This window comes from Chiloscyllium plagiosum, unplaced genomic scaffold (assembly GCF_037043375.1).
Source record: "Chiloscyllium plagiosum isolate Xiang-an unplaced genomic scaffold, Cpla_swu_hap1 HiC_scaffold_38, whole genome shotgun sequence".
Lineage (NCBI taxonomy): Eukaryota > Metazoa > Chordata > Chondrichthyes > Orectolobiformes > Hemiscylliidae > Chiloscyllium > Chiloscyllium plagiosum.
Genome location: NW_028270176.1, coordinates 53623216 through 53636824, shown reverse-complemented (window position 1 = coordinate 53636824; position 13609 = coordinate 53623216).

Below are 13609 nucleotides of genomic sequence, written 5' to 3'. Positions count from 1 at the left end.
GGGGTTGGAAGGTTGGCTGAGCAAGTTTGCGGATGATACAAAAGTCGGTTGAGTTGTTGACAGTGAGGAAGGATGTGGCAGGTTACAGCGGGATATAGATAAGCTGCAGAACTGGGCAGAAAGGTGGCAAATGGAGTTCAATGTAGCTAAGTGTGAGGTGATTCACATTGGTAAGAATACAAAAAGATGGGTACTCGGCTAACGGTCGCTGACTTGGTAGTGTGGATGAGCAGAGGGATCTTGGTGTCCATGTACACAGATCTTTGAAAGTTGCCACCCAGGTAAATAGTGCGGTGAAGAAGGCATATGGCGTACTGGCTTTTATTGGTCGAGGAATTGAGTTCCGGAGTCCTGAGGTCATGTTGCAGTTGTAGAGGACTCTGGTGCGACCGCATCTGGAGTATTGTATGCATTTTTGTTCGCCATACTATAGGAAGGATATGGAGGCACTGGAACGGGTGCAGAGGTGGTTTATCAGGATGTTGCCTGGTATGTAAGGAAGATCGTATGAGGAAAGGCTGAGGCAATTGGGGTTGTTTTCATTGGAGAAAAGAAGGGTATTACATCTCATTCTGGTTCTGATGGAACTCCCATCAGACTTGTCCAGACCTCACCTTCCCCAGAAACCAACCCAGTGATGCTGAAAACGAACGCCCGCCCAACAGCATTCTCTCTCACAGTCACACGCATTCTTTCTCTCTCACACACACACACTCTCTCTCTCACAATCACTCAAACTCTCTCTCTCATACATACGCATTCTCTCCCTCACGCACGCATTCTCTCTCTCACGCATTCTCTCTCTCACACACACGCATTCTCTCACTCTCCTACACACGCATTCACTCTCTCACGCACACATTCTCTCTCTCTCACGCACACGCATTATCTCACTCTCTCACTCACGCATTCTCTCTCACATGCGCATTCTCTCTCTCACTCACGCATTCTCTCTCTCACACACACATTCTCTATATCACACACCTCCGTTTTCTCTCTCACACGCACAAGCATTCTCTCACTCTCTCACGCACGCATTCTCTCTCTCACATGCACACGCATTCTCTCTCACATACACGCATTCTCTCTCTCTCTCAATCATGCATTCTCGCTCTCTCTTACACACACATTCTCTCTCACACACACAAGTATTCTCTCTCCCTCACTCATGCATTCTCTCTTTCTCAAACACAAGCATTCTCTCACTCTCACGCACGCATTCTCTCTCTCACGCACACGCATTCTCTCTCTTTCAAGCACGCGCATTCTCTCTCTTGCACACGTGCATTGTCTCTCTCAATCACACATTCTCTCTCTCACACACACACATTCTCTCTCTCAAACACACGCATTCTCTCTCTCTCACTCACTCATTCTTTCTTTCTCTAACACACATTCTCTCTATCACACACACATGCATTCTCTCACTCTTTCACGCACGCATTCTCTGTCTCACACACACGCATTCTCTCTCACACGCACACGCATTCTCTCTCACACACACACACTCATTCTCTCTCGCACGCACACACGCATTCTCTCCCTTACACACGCATTATGTCTCTTACGCACACACATTTTCTCTCTCTCTCACACACGCATTCTCTCTCCCTTGCACACACACAGGTTCTCTCTCTCTCACACACGCATTCTCAAACACACAAGCATTTTTTCTCTCTCTCACGCTAATGCATTCTCTCTCTCCCACACACACATTCTCTCTCTCTCACGCACACGCATTATCTCACTCTCTCACATACGCATTCTCTCTCTCAGTCACGCATTCTCTCAGTCACATATTCTCTCTCTCTCACACACACATTCTCTCTCTCACACACGCATTCTCTATCTCACGCACATATGCATTCTCTCTGACACAGACAAGCATTGTCTCTCTCTCACGCACACATTCTCTCTCTCATGCACAATCATTCTCTCTCTCTCACAGACACGCATTCTCTCTCACACACACAAATTCTCTCTCTCTTGCAAACACACATTCTCCCTCTCACACACACGCATTCACTCACACATAAGCATTTTCTCTCTCTCTCACGCAATTGCATTCTTTTCCACACACACGCATTCTCTCTCTCTCACGCACACGCATTATCTCACTCTCTCACGAATGCTTTCTCTCTCTCTCTTACTCACGCATTCTCTCTCACATGCGCATTCTCTCTCTCTCACTCACGCATTTTCTCTCTCACACACACGCATTCTCTCTACCTCGCACAATGCATTCTCGCTATCATACACGAATTCTCTCTCACACACACGCATTCTCCCTCACATACACGCATTCTCTATCTCACGCACATACGCATTCTCTCTCACACACACAAGCATTCTCTCACTCTCTCACGCTCGCATTCTATCTCTGTCACGCACACGCATTCTCTCTCGCTCAAGCACGTGCATTCTCTCTCTCTTGCACACGTGCATTGTCTCTCTGAATCACGCATTCTCTCTCACACACACAAGCATTCTCTCTATCTCGCACACCTGCATTCTCTGACGCTGTCACGCACGTATTTTCTCTCTCGCACACGCATTCTCACTCGCACACGCATTCTCTCTCTCACACACACACTCATTGTCTCTCTCTTACATTCGCATTCTGTCTCTTATGCACACATATTCTCTCACACACACGCAATCTCTCTCTCTTGCACACACACATTCTCTCTCTCACACACGCATTCTCTCTCACACAAGCATTTTATCTCTCTCTCACGCAAATGTATTCTCCCTTACACACACACGCACTCTCTCTCACGCACACACATATTCTCTCTTCCACACAAGCATGCTCTCTCTCTCACTCACGCATTCTCTCTTATTTGAACACACGCATTCTCCCTATCACGCACACGCATTCTCTCTATCTCACACACTTGCATTCTCTCTCTCATTCACGCATTTTCTCTCTCTCTCACACGCATCCTCTATCTCACGCTCACGCATTCTCTCTCTCACACACACGCATTCTCTCTCACACACACGCATTCTGTCACTTACGCACACACATATTCTCTCTCTCTCTCACACGCATTTTGTCTCTCTCTCACGCAAATGTATTCTCCCTTACACACACACGCACTCTCTCTCACGCACACACATATTCTCTCTTCCACACAAGCATGCTCTCTCTCTCTCACTCACGCATTCTCTCTTATTTGAACACACGCATTCTCCCTATCACGCACACGCATTCTCTCTATCTCACACACTTGCATTCTCTCTCTCATTCACGCATTTTCTCTCTCTCTCACACGCATTCTCTATCTCACGCTCACGCATTCTCTCTCTCACACACACGCATTCTCTCTCACACACACGCATTCTGTCACTTACGCACACACATATTCTCTCTCTCTCTCACACGCATTTTGTCTCTCTCTCGCACACACGCATTCTCCCTCTCATACACACACGCATTATCTCTCTCACACACGTGCATTCTCTCTCTCGAACACGTGCAAGGTCTCTCTCAATCACGCATTCTCTCTCTCACACACACATTCTCTCTCTTGCACACACACATTCTCTCTCTCTCACACGCGCATTCTCTCACGCACAAGCATTTTCTCTCTCACTAAAGCAAATGCATTCTCTCTCACACACACGTATTCTCTCTCTCTTTCACGCAAACACATTCTCTCCCTCACACAAACGCATTCTCTCTCTCGTGCACACGCATTATCTCAATCTCTCATGCGCGCATTCTCTTTCTCTCACACTCACACATTCTCTATCTCTCACATACGCATTCTCTCTCTCACTCACGCATTCTCTCGCTCACTCATTCTCTCACTCACACATTCTCTCTCACACACGCATTCTCTCTCTCACACACGCTTTCGCTTTCTCACACACACGCATTCACTATCTCACGCACATATGCATTCTCTCTCACGCACATAAGCATTCTCTCACTATCTCACGCACGACTTCTCTCTCTCACGCACACGCATTATCTCACTCTCTCACACACACATTCTTTCTCTCACAGACACACGCATTCGCTCTCTCACACACATGCATTATCTCTCTCTCTCACACACGCATTATCTCACTCTCTCACGCGCATTCTCTCTCTCACTCGCGCATTCTCTCTCTCACATACACATTTTCTCTCTCACTCACGCATTCTCTCTCTCTCACTCACGCATTCTCTCTCTCACATACACATGCATTCTCTCACTCTGTCACGCACGCATTCTCTCTCTCACAGACACACGCATTCTCTCTCTCTCACACACACATTCTCTCTCTCTTGCACACACGCATTCTCTCTCTCACACACGCATTCTGTGTCTCACACTCACACATATTGTCTCTCTCTCACACACACATTCGGTCTCTCTCGGGCACACACGCATTCTGCCTCTCTCGGGCACACACGCATTCTATCTCTCTCACACACGTAATCTTTCTCTCACACACACGCATTCTCTCTCTCTCTCACGCAAACGCATTCTCTCTCTCACACACACGCCTTCTCTCTCTCGCGCACACGCATTATCTCACTCTCTCACTCACGCATTCTCTCTCTCACACACACATTCTCTCTCTCTTGCAAACACACATTCTCTCTCTCACACACGCATTCCGGCACACTCAAGTATTTTCTCTCTCTCGCTCGCAAATGCATTCTTTTTCACACACACGCATTCTCTCTCTCTCACGCACACGCATTATCTCACTCTCATGCACGCATTCTCTCTCTCTTACTCTCGCATTCTCTCTCACATGCGCCTTCTCTCTGTCACTCACCCCTTTTCTCTCTCACACACGCATTCTCTCACTCTCTCATGCACACATTCTCTCTCACACACACGGATTCTCTATATCACGCACATATTCCTTCTCTCTCACACACACAAGTATTCTCTCACTCTCTCACGCACGCATTCTCTCTCTCTCACGCACACGCATTATGTCACTCTCTCACGTGTGCAATCTCTCTCTCTCTCACTCACGCATTCTCTATCTCTCACTCACGCATTCTCTCACTCTCGCACGCACACATTCTCTCTCTGACACACGCATTATCTATATCACGCACCTCCGTTTTCTCTCTCACACAAGCAAGCATTCTCTCTCTCACACGCACACGCATTCTCTCTCACATACAGGCATTCTCTCTCTCTCTCAATCATGCATTCTCTCTCTCCATTAGATACAAATTCTCTCTCACACACACAAGTCCCTCACTCATGCATTCTCTCTTTCTCTAACACACTCATTCTGTCTCTCATGCACACACATATTCTCTCTCTCTCACACGCATTCTGTCTCTCTCTCGCACACACACATTCTCCCTCTCACACACACGCATTCTCTCTCTCTCACGCAAACGCATTCTCTCTCTCGCACAAACGCATTATCTCAATCTCTCACGTGCGCATTCTCATTCTCTCACACTCACGCATTCTCTATCTCTCATATACGCATTCTCTCTCTCACTCATGCATTCTCTCACTCACGCATTCTCGCACTCACACATTCTCTCTCTCAAAAACACGCATTCTCTCTCTCTCACAAACGCATTCTCACTCTCGCACACACGCATTATCTCAATCTCTCACGCGCGCATTCTCTTTCTCTCACACTCACACATTCTCTATCTCTCACATACGCATTCTCTCTCACTCACGCATTCTCTCACTCACGCATTCTCTCACTCACACATTCTCTCTCACACACGCATTCTCTCTATCTCGTACACATGCATTCTCTCTCTCACACACGCATTCTCTCTCTCACACGCATTCTCTCTCACACACACGCATTCTCTATCTCACGCACATATGCATTCTCTCTCGCACACACAAGCATTCTCTCATCTCTCACGCTCGCATTCTCTATCTCTCAAGCACGCGCATTCTCTCCCTTGCACACGTGCATTGTCTCTCTCAATCACGCATTTTCTCTCTCACACACACATTCTCTCTCACACACATGCATTCTTTCTATCACACACACTCATTCTCTCTATCTCGCACACATGCATCCTCTCTCTCACACATGCATTCTCTCACTCTCTCACGCATGCATTCTCTCGCTCGCACACACGCATTCTCTCCCACACGCACACCCATTCTCTTTCTCACACACACACATATTCTCTCTCTCACACACACGTATTCTCTATCTTACACACGCATTATGTCTCTTACACACACATATTCTCTCTCTCACTCACACGCATTCACTCTCCTTTGCACACACACGTTCTCTCTCTCACACACACACATTCTTTCACACACACATTCATTCTCTCTCTCTCACACACACGCATTCTCTATCTTACACACGCATTATGTCTCTTACGCACACATATTCTCTCTCTCACTCACACGCATTCTCTCTCCTTTGCACACACACGTTCTCTCTCTCTCACACACGCATTCTCTCTCACACACAAGCATTCTCACTCTCGGACGCACGCATTCTCTCTCTCACGCACATGCATTGTCTCTCTCACATACGCATTTTCTCTCGCTCACGCATTCTCTCTCTCTCACTCACGCATTCTCTCTCTCTCACTCACGCATTCTCTCTCTCACACAAACATGAATACTCTCACTCTCTCACGCACGCATTCTCTCTCTCACAGACACACTCATTCTCTCTCTCACACACATGCATTCTCTCTCTCCCTCTGTTACGAAAGCATTTTCTCTCTCGCACACACGCATTTTCTCTCACACACACACTCATTCTCTCTCTCTCTTACAGACGCATTCGGTCTCTTACACACACATATTCTCTCACACACACGCATTCTCTCACTCACGCATTCTCTCTCTCACACACACGCATCCTCTCTCACACACACACACGCATTCACTATCTCACGCACATATGCATTCTCTCTCACACAGACAAGCATTGTCTCACTCTCACACGCACGCATTCACTCTCTCTCACGCACACGCATCCTGTCTCTCACACACACGCATTCTCTCTCGCACACGTGCATTGTCTCTCTCAATCACGCATTCTCTCTCTCTCACACACATTATCACTCACACACACAAGCATTCTCTTTCCCTCTCACTCACGCATTCTCTCTTTCTCTAACACACCCATTCTCTCTATCACACACACGCATTCCCTCTATCACACACACATGCATGCTCTCTCTCACACACGCATTCTGCCTCTCTCGGGCACACACACATTCTCTCTCTCGCACACACGCATTCTTTCTCTCACACACACGCATTCTCTCTCTCTCTCACGCAAACGCATTCTCTCACACACACACACGCCTTCTCTCTCTCGCGCACACGCATTAGCTCACTCTCTCACTCACGCATTCTCTCTCTCTCACACAAATTCTCTCTCTCTTGCAAACTCACATTCTCTATCTCTCACACACGCATTCCCGCACACACAAGTATTTTCTCTCTCTCGCTCGCAAATGCATTCTTTTTCACACACACGCATTCTCTCTCTCTCACGCACACGCATTATCTCACTCTCATGCGCGCATTCTCTCTCTCTTACTCTAGCATTCTCTCTCACATGCGCCTTCTCTCTGTCACTCACGCCTTTTCTCTCACACATCCGCATTCACTAACTCTCTCATGCACACATTCTCTCTCTCACACACGGATTCTCTATATCACGCACATATTCCTTCTCTCTCACACACACAAGTATTCTCTCACTCTCTCACGCACGCATTCTCTCTCTCTCACGCACACGCATTATGTCACTCTCTCACGTGCGCAATCTCTCTCTCTCTCACTCACGCATTCTCTATCTCTCACTCACGCATTCTCTCACTCTCGCACGCACACATTCTCTCTCTGACACACGCATTATCTATATCACGCACCTCCGTTTTCTCTCTCACACACGCAAGCATTCTCTCTCTCACACGCACAGGCATTCTCTCTCACATACAAGCATTCTCTCTCTCTCTCAATCATGCATTCTCTCTCTCCCTTACACACAAATTCTCTCTCACACACACAAGTCCCTCACTCATGCATTCTCTCTTTCTCTAACACACTCATTCTGTCTCTCATGCACACACATATTCTCTCTCTCTCACACGCATTCTGTCTCTCTCTCTCGCACACACGCATTCTCCCTCTCACACACACACGCATTCTCTCTCTCACACACACGCATTCTCTCTCTCTCACGCAAACGCATTCTCTCTCTCGCACAAACGCATTATCTCAATCTCTCACGTGCGCATTCTCATTCTCTCACACTCACGCATTCTCTATCTCTCACATACGCATTCTCTCTCTCACTCACGCATTCTCTCACTCACGCATTCCCGCACTCAAACATTCTCTCTCTCAAAAACACACCTTCTCTCTCTCTCACAAACGCATTCTCTCTCTCGCACACACGCATTATCTCAATCTCTCACGCGCGCATTCTCTTTCTCTCACACTCACACATTCTCTATCTCTCATATACGCATTCTCTCTCACTCACGCATTCTCTCACTCACGCATTCTCTCACTCACACATTCTCTCTCACACACACGGATTCTCTATATCACGCACATATTCCTTCTCTCTCACACACAAGTATTCTGTCACTCTCTCACGCACGCATTCTCTTTCTCTCACGCACACGCATTATGTCACTCTCTCACGTGCGCAATCTCTCTCTCTCACTCACGCATTCTCTATCTCTCACTCACGCATTCTCTCACTCTCGCACGCACACATTCTCTCTCTGACACACGCATTATCGATATCACGCACCTCCGTTTTCTCTCTCACACACGCAAGCATTCTCTCTCTCACACGCACAGGCATTCTCTCTCACATACAAGCATTCTCTCTCTCTCTCAATCATGCATTCTCACTCTCCCTTACACACAAATTCTCTCTCACACACACAAGTCCCTCACTCATGCATTCTCTCTTTCTCTAACACACTCATTCTGTCTCTCATGCACACACATATTCTCTCTCTCTCACACGCATTCTGTCTCCCTCTCGCACACACGCATTCTCCCTCTCACACACACACGCATTCTCTATCTCTCACATATGCATTCTCTCTATCACTCACGCATTCTCTCACTCACGCATTCTCGCACTCACACATTCTCTCTCTCAAAAACACGCATTCTCTCTCTCTCACAAATGTATTCTCTCTCTCGCACACACGCATTATCTCAATCTCTCACACACGCATTCTCTTTCTCTCACACTAACACATTCTCTATCTCTCACATACGCATTCTCTCTCTCACGCATTCTCTCACTCACGCATTCTCTCACTCACACATTCTCTCTCACACACGCATTCTCTCTATCTCGCACACGTGCATTCTCTCTCTCACACACGCATTCTCTCTCTCACACACGCATTCTCTCTCACACACATGCATTCTCGATCTCACGCACATATGCATTCTCTCTCACACACACAAGCATTCTCTCATCTCTCACGCTCGCAGTCTCTCTCTCTCAAGCACGCTCATTCTCTCCCTTGCACACGTGCATTGTCTCTCTCAATCACGCATTTTCTCTCTCACACACACATTCTCTCTCACACACATGCATTCTTTCTATCACACACACTCATTCTCTCTATCTCGCACACATGCATCCTCTCTCTCACACATGCATTCTCTCACTCTCTCACGCACGCATTCTCTCTCTCGCACACACGCATTCTCTCCCACACGCACACCCATTCTCTTTCTCACACATACACATGTTCTCTCTCTCACTCACACGCATTCTCTCTCCTTTACACACAAACGTTCTCTCTCTCTCACGCACACATTTTCTCACACACAAGCATTTTCTCTCTCTCTCACACAAATGCATTCTCTCTCACACACACACGCATTCTCTCTCACACACAAGCATTCTCACACTCGGACACACGCATTATCTCTCTCACGCACATGCTTTATCTCTCTCACATACGCATTTTCTCTCGCTCACGCATTCTCTCTCTCTCACTCACGCATTCTCTCTCTCTCATTCACGCATTCTCTCTCTCTCACACACACATGAATACTCTCACTCTCTCACGCACGCATTCTCTCTCTCACAGACACACTCATTCTCTCTCTCACACACATGCATTCTCTCTCTCCCTCTGTTACGCACGCATTTTCTCTCTCGCACACACGTTTTCTCTCTCACACACACACTCATTCTCTCTCTCTCTAACAGACGCATTCGGTCTCTTACACACACATATTCTCTCACACACACGCATTCTCTCACTCACGCATTCTCTCTCTCACACACACGCATTCTCTCTCTCACACACACATGCATTCTCTCACTCTCTCACTCACGCATTCTCTCTCTCTCTCACTCACGCATTCTCTCTCTCTCTCACACATGCATTCTCTCACTCTCTCACTCACGCATTCTCTCTCTCTCTCACTCACGCATTCTCTCTCTCTCACACACATGCATTCTCTCACTCTCTCACTCACGCATTCTCTCTCTCTCAATCACGCATTTTCTCTCTCACACACACATTCTCTCTCACACACATGCATTCTTTCTATCACACACACTCATTCTCTCTATCTCGCACACATGCATCCTCTCTCTCACACATGCATTCTCTCACTCTCTCACGCACGCATTCTCTCTCTCGCACACACGCATTCTCTCCCACACGCACACCCATTCTCTTTCTCACACACACACATATTCTCTCTCTCACTCACACGCATTCTCTCTCCTTTGCACACAAACGTTCTCTCTCTCTCACACACACATTTTCTCACACACAAGCATTTTCTCTCTCTCTCACACAAATGCATTCTCTCTCACACACACACGCATTCTCTCTCACACACAAGCATTCTCACTCTCGGACACACGCATTATCTCTCTCACGCACATGCATTATCTCTCTCACATACGCATTTTCTCTCGCTCACGCATTCTCTCTCTCTCACTCACGCATTCTCTCTCTCTCATTCACGCATTCTCTCTCTCTCACACACACATGAATACTCTCACTCTCTCACGCACGCATTCTCTCTCTCACAGACACACTCATTCTCTCTCTCACACACATGCATTCTCTCTCTCCCTCTGTTACGCACGCATTTTCTCTCTCGCACACACGTTTTCTCTCTCACACACACACTCATTCTCTCTCTCTCTAACAGACGCATTCGGTCTCTTACACACACATATTCTCTCACACACACGCATTCTCTCACTCACGCATTCTCTCTCTCACACACACGCATTCTCTCTCTCACACACACATGCATTCTCTCACTCTCTCACTCACGCATTCTCTCTCTCTCTCACTCACGCATTCTCTCTCTCTCTCACACATGCATTCTCTCACTCTCTCACTCACGCATTCTCTCTCTCTCTCACTCACGCATTCTCTCTCTCTCACACACATGCATTCTCTCACTCTCTCACTCACGCATTCTCTCTCTCTCAATCACGCATTTTCTCTCTCACACACACATTCTCTCTCACACACATGCATTCTTTCTATCACACACACTCATTCTCTCTATCTCGCACACATGCATCCTCTCTCTCACACATGCATTCTCTCACTCTCTCACGCACGCATTCTCTCTCTCGCACACACGCATTCTCTCCCACACGCACACCCATTCTCTTTCTCACACATACACATATTCTCTCTCTCACTCACACGCATTCTCTCTCCTTTACACACAAACGTTCTCTCTCTCTCACGCACACATTTTCTCACACACAAGCATTTTCTCTCTCTCTCACACAAATGCATTCTCTCTCACACACACACGCATTCTCTCTCACACACAAGCATTCTCACACTCGGACACACGCATTATCTCTCTCACGCACATGCATTATCTCTCTCACATACGCATTTTCTCTCGCTCACGCATTCTCTCTCTCTCACTCACGCATTCTCTCTCTCTCATTCACGCATTCTCTCTCTCTCACACACACATGAATACTCTCACTCTCTCACGCACGCATTCTCTCTCTCACAGACACACTCATTCTCTCTCTCACACACATGCATTCTCTCTCTCCCTCTGTTACGCACGCATTTTCTCTCTCGCACACACGTTTTCTCTCTCACACACACACTCATTCTCTCTCTCTCTAACAGACGCATTCGGTCTCTTACACACACATATTCTCTCACACACACGCATTCTCTCACTCACGCATTCTCTCTCTCACACACACGCATTCTCTCTCTCTCACACACATGCATACTCTCACTCTCTCACGCACGCATTCTCTCTCTCACGGACACACTCATTCTCTCTCTCACACACATGCATTCTCTCTCTCCCTCTGTTACGCACGCATTTTCTTTCTCGCACACACGCATTCTCTCTCACACGCTCACGCATTCTCTCTCTCACACACACACTCATTCTCTCTCTCTCTTACACACGCATTCTGTCTCTTACGCACACATATTCTCTCACACACACGCATTCTCTCACTCACGCATTCTCTCTCTCACACACATGCATCCTCTCTCTCTCACACACACACGCATTCACTATCTCACGCACATATGCATTCTCTCTCACACAGACAAGCATTGTCTCACTCTCACACGCACGCATTCACACTCTCTCACGCACACGCATTCTCTCTCACACACACGCATTCTCTCTCGCACACATGCATTGTCTCTCTCAATCACGCATTCTCTCTCTCACACACACACTCATTCTCTCACTCTCTTGCACACACGCATTCGCTCTCTTACACAAGCATTCTGTTTCTTACGCACACACATATTCTCTCTCTCATACACACACATTCTCTCTCTCTCTGACACACGCATTCTTTCGCACAGAAGCATTTTCTCTCTCTCTCACGCACACGCATGATCTCACTCTCTCATGGACACATTCTCTCTCTCACGGACATGCATTCTCTGTATCACGCACCTTTGTTTTCTCTCTTACACAAGCAAGCGTACTCTCACTCTCTCACGCACGCATTCTCTCTCTCACACGCATCTCTATCTCACGCACACACGCATTCTCTCTCTCTCACACACGCATTCTCTCACTCTCACACACGCATTCTCTCTCTCTCACGCACACGCATTCTTTCTCATAGACACACGCATTCTTTCTCTCTCTCTCACACGCATTCTCTCTCTCTCACACACACGCACTCTCTCACTCTCTCACTCACGCATTCACTCTCACGCACGCATTCTCTCTCTCACACGCATTCTCTATCTCACGCACACACGCATTCTCTCTCTCTCATGCACGCATTCTCTCTCTCACACGCATTCTCTATCTCACGCACACACGCATTCTCTTCTCTCTCACACACACATTCTCTCACTCTCACACACGCATTCTCTCTCTTTCTGACACATGCATTATTTCACACAGAAGCATTTTCTCTCTCTCACGCACGCATTCTCTATCTCACGCACACACGCATTCTCTCTCTCTCACACACGCATTCTCTCACTCTCACACACGCATTCTCTCTCTCTCTCATGCACACGCACTCTCTCACTCTCTCACTCACGCATTCACTCTCACGCACGCATTCTCTCTCATTCGGACATGCATTCCCTCACTCTCGGACGCACGCATTCCCTCTCTCACATACACGCATTCTCGAT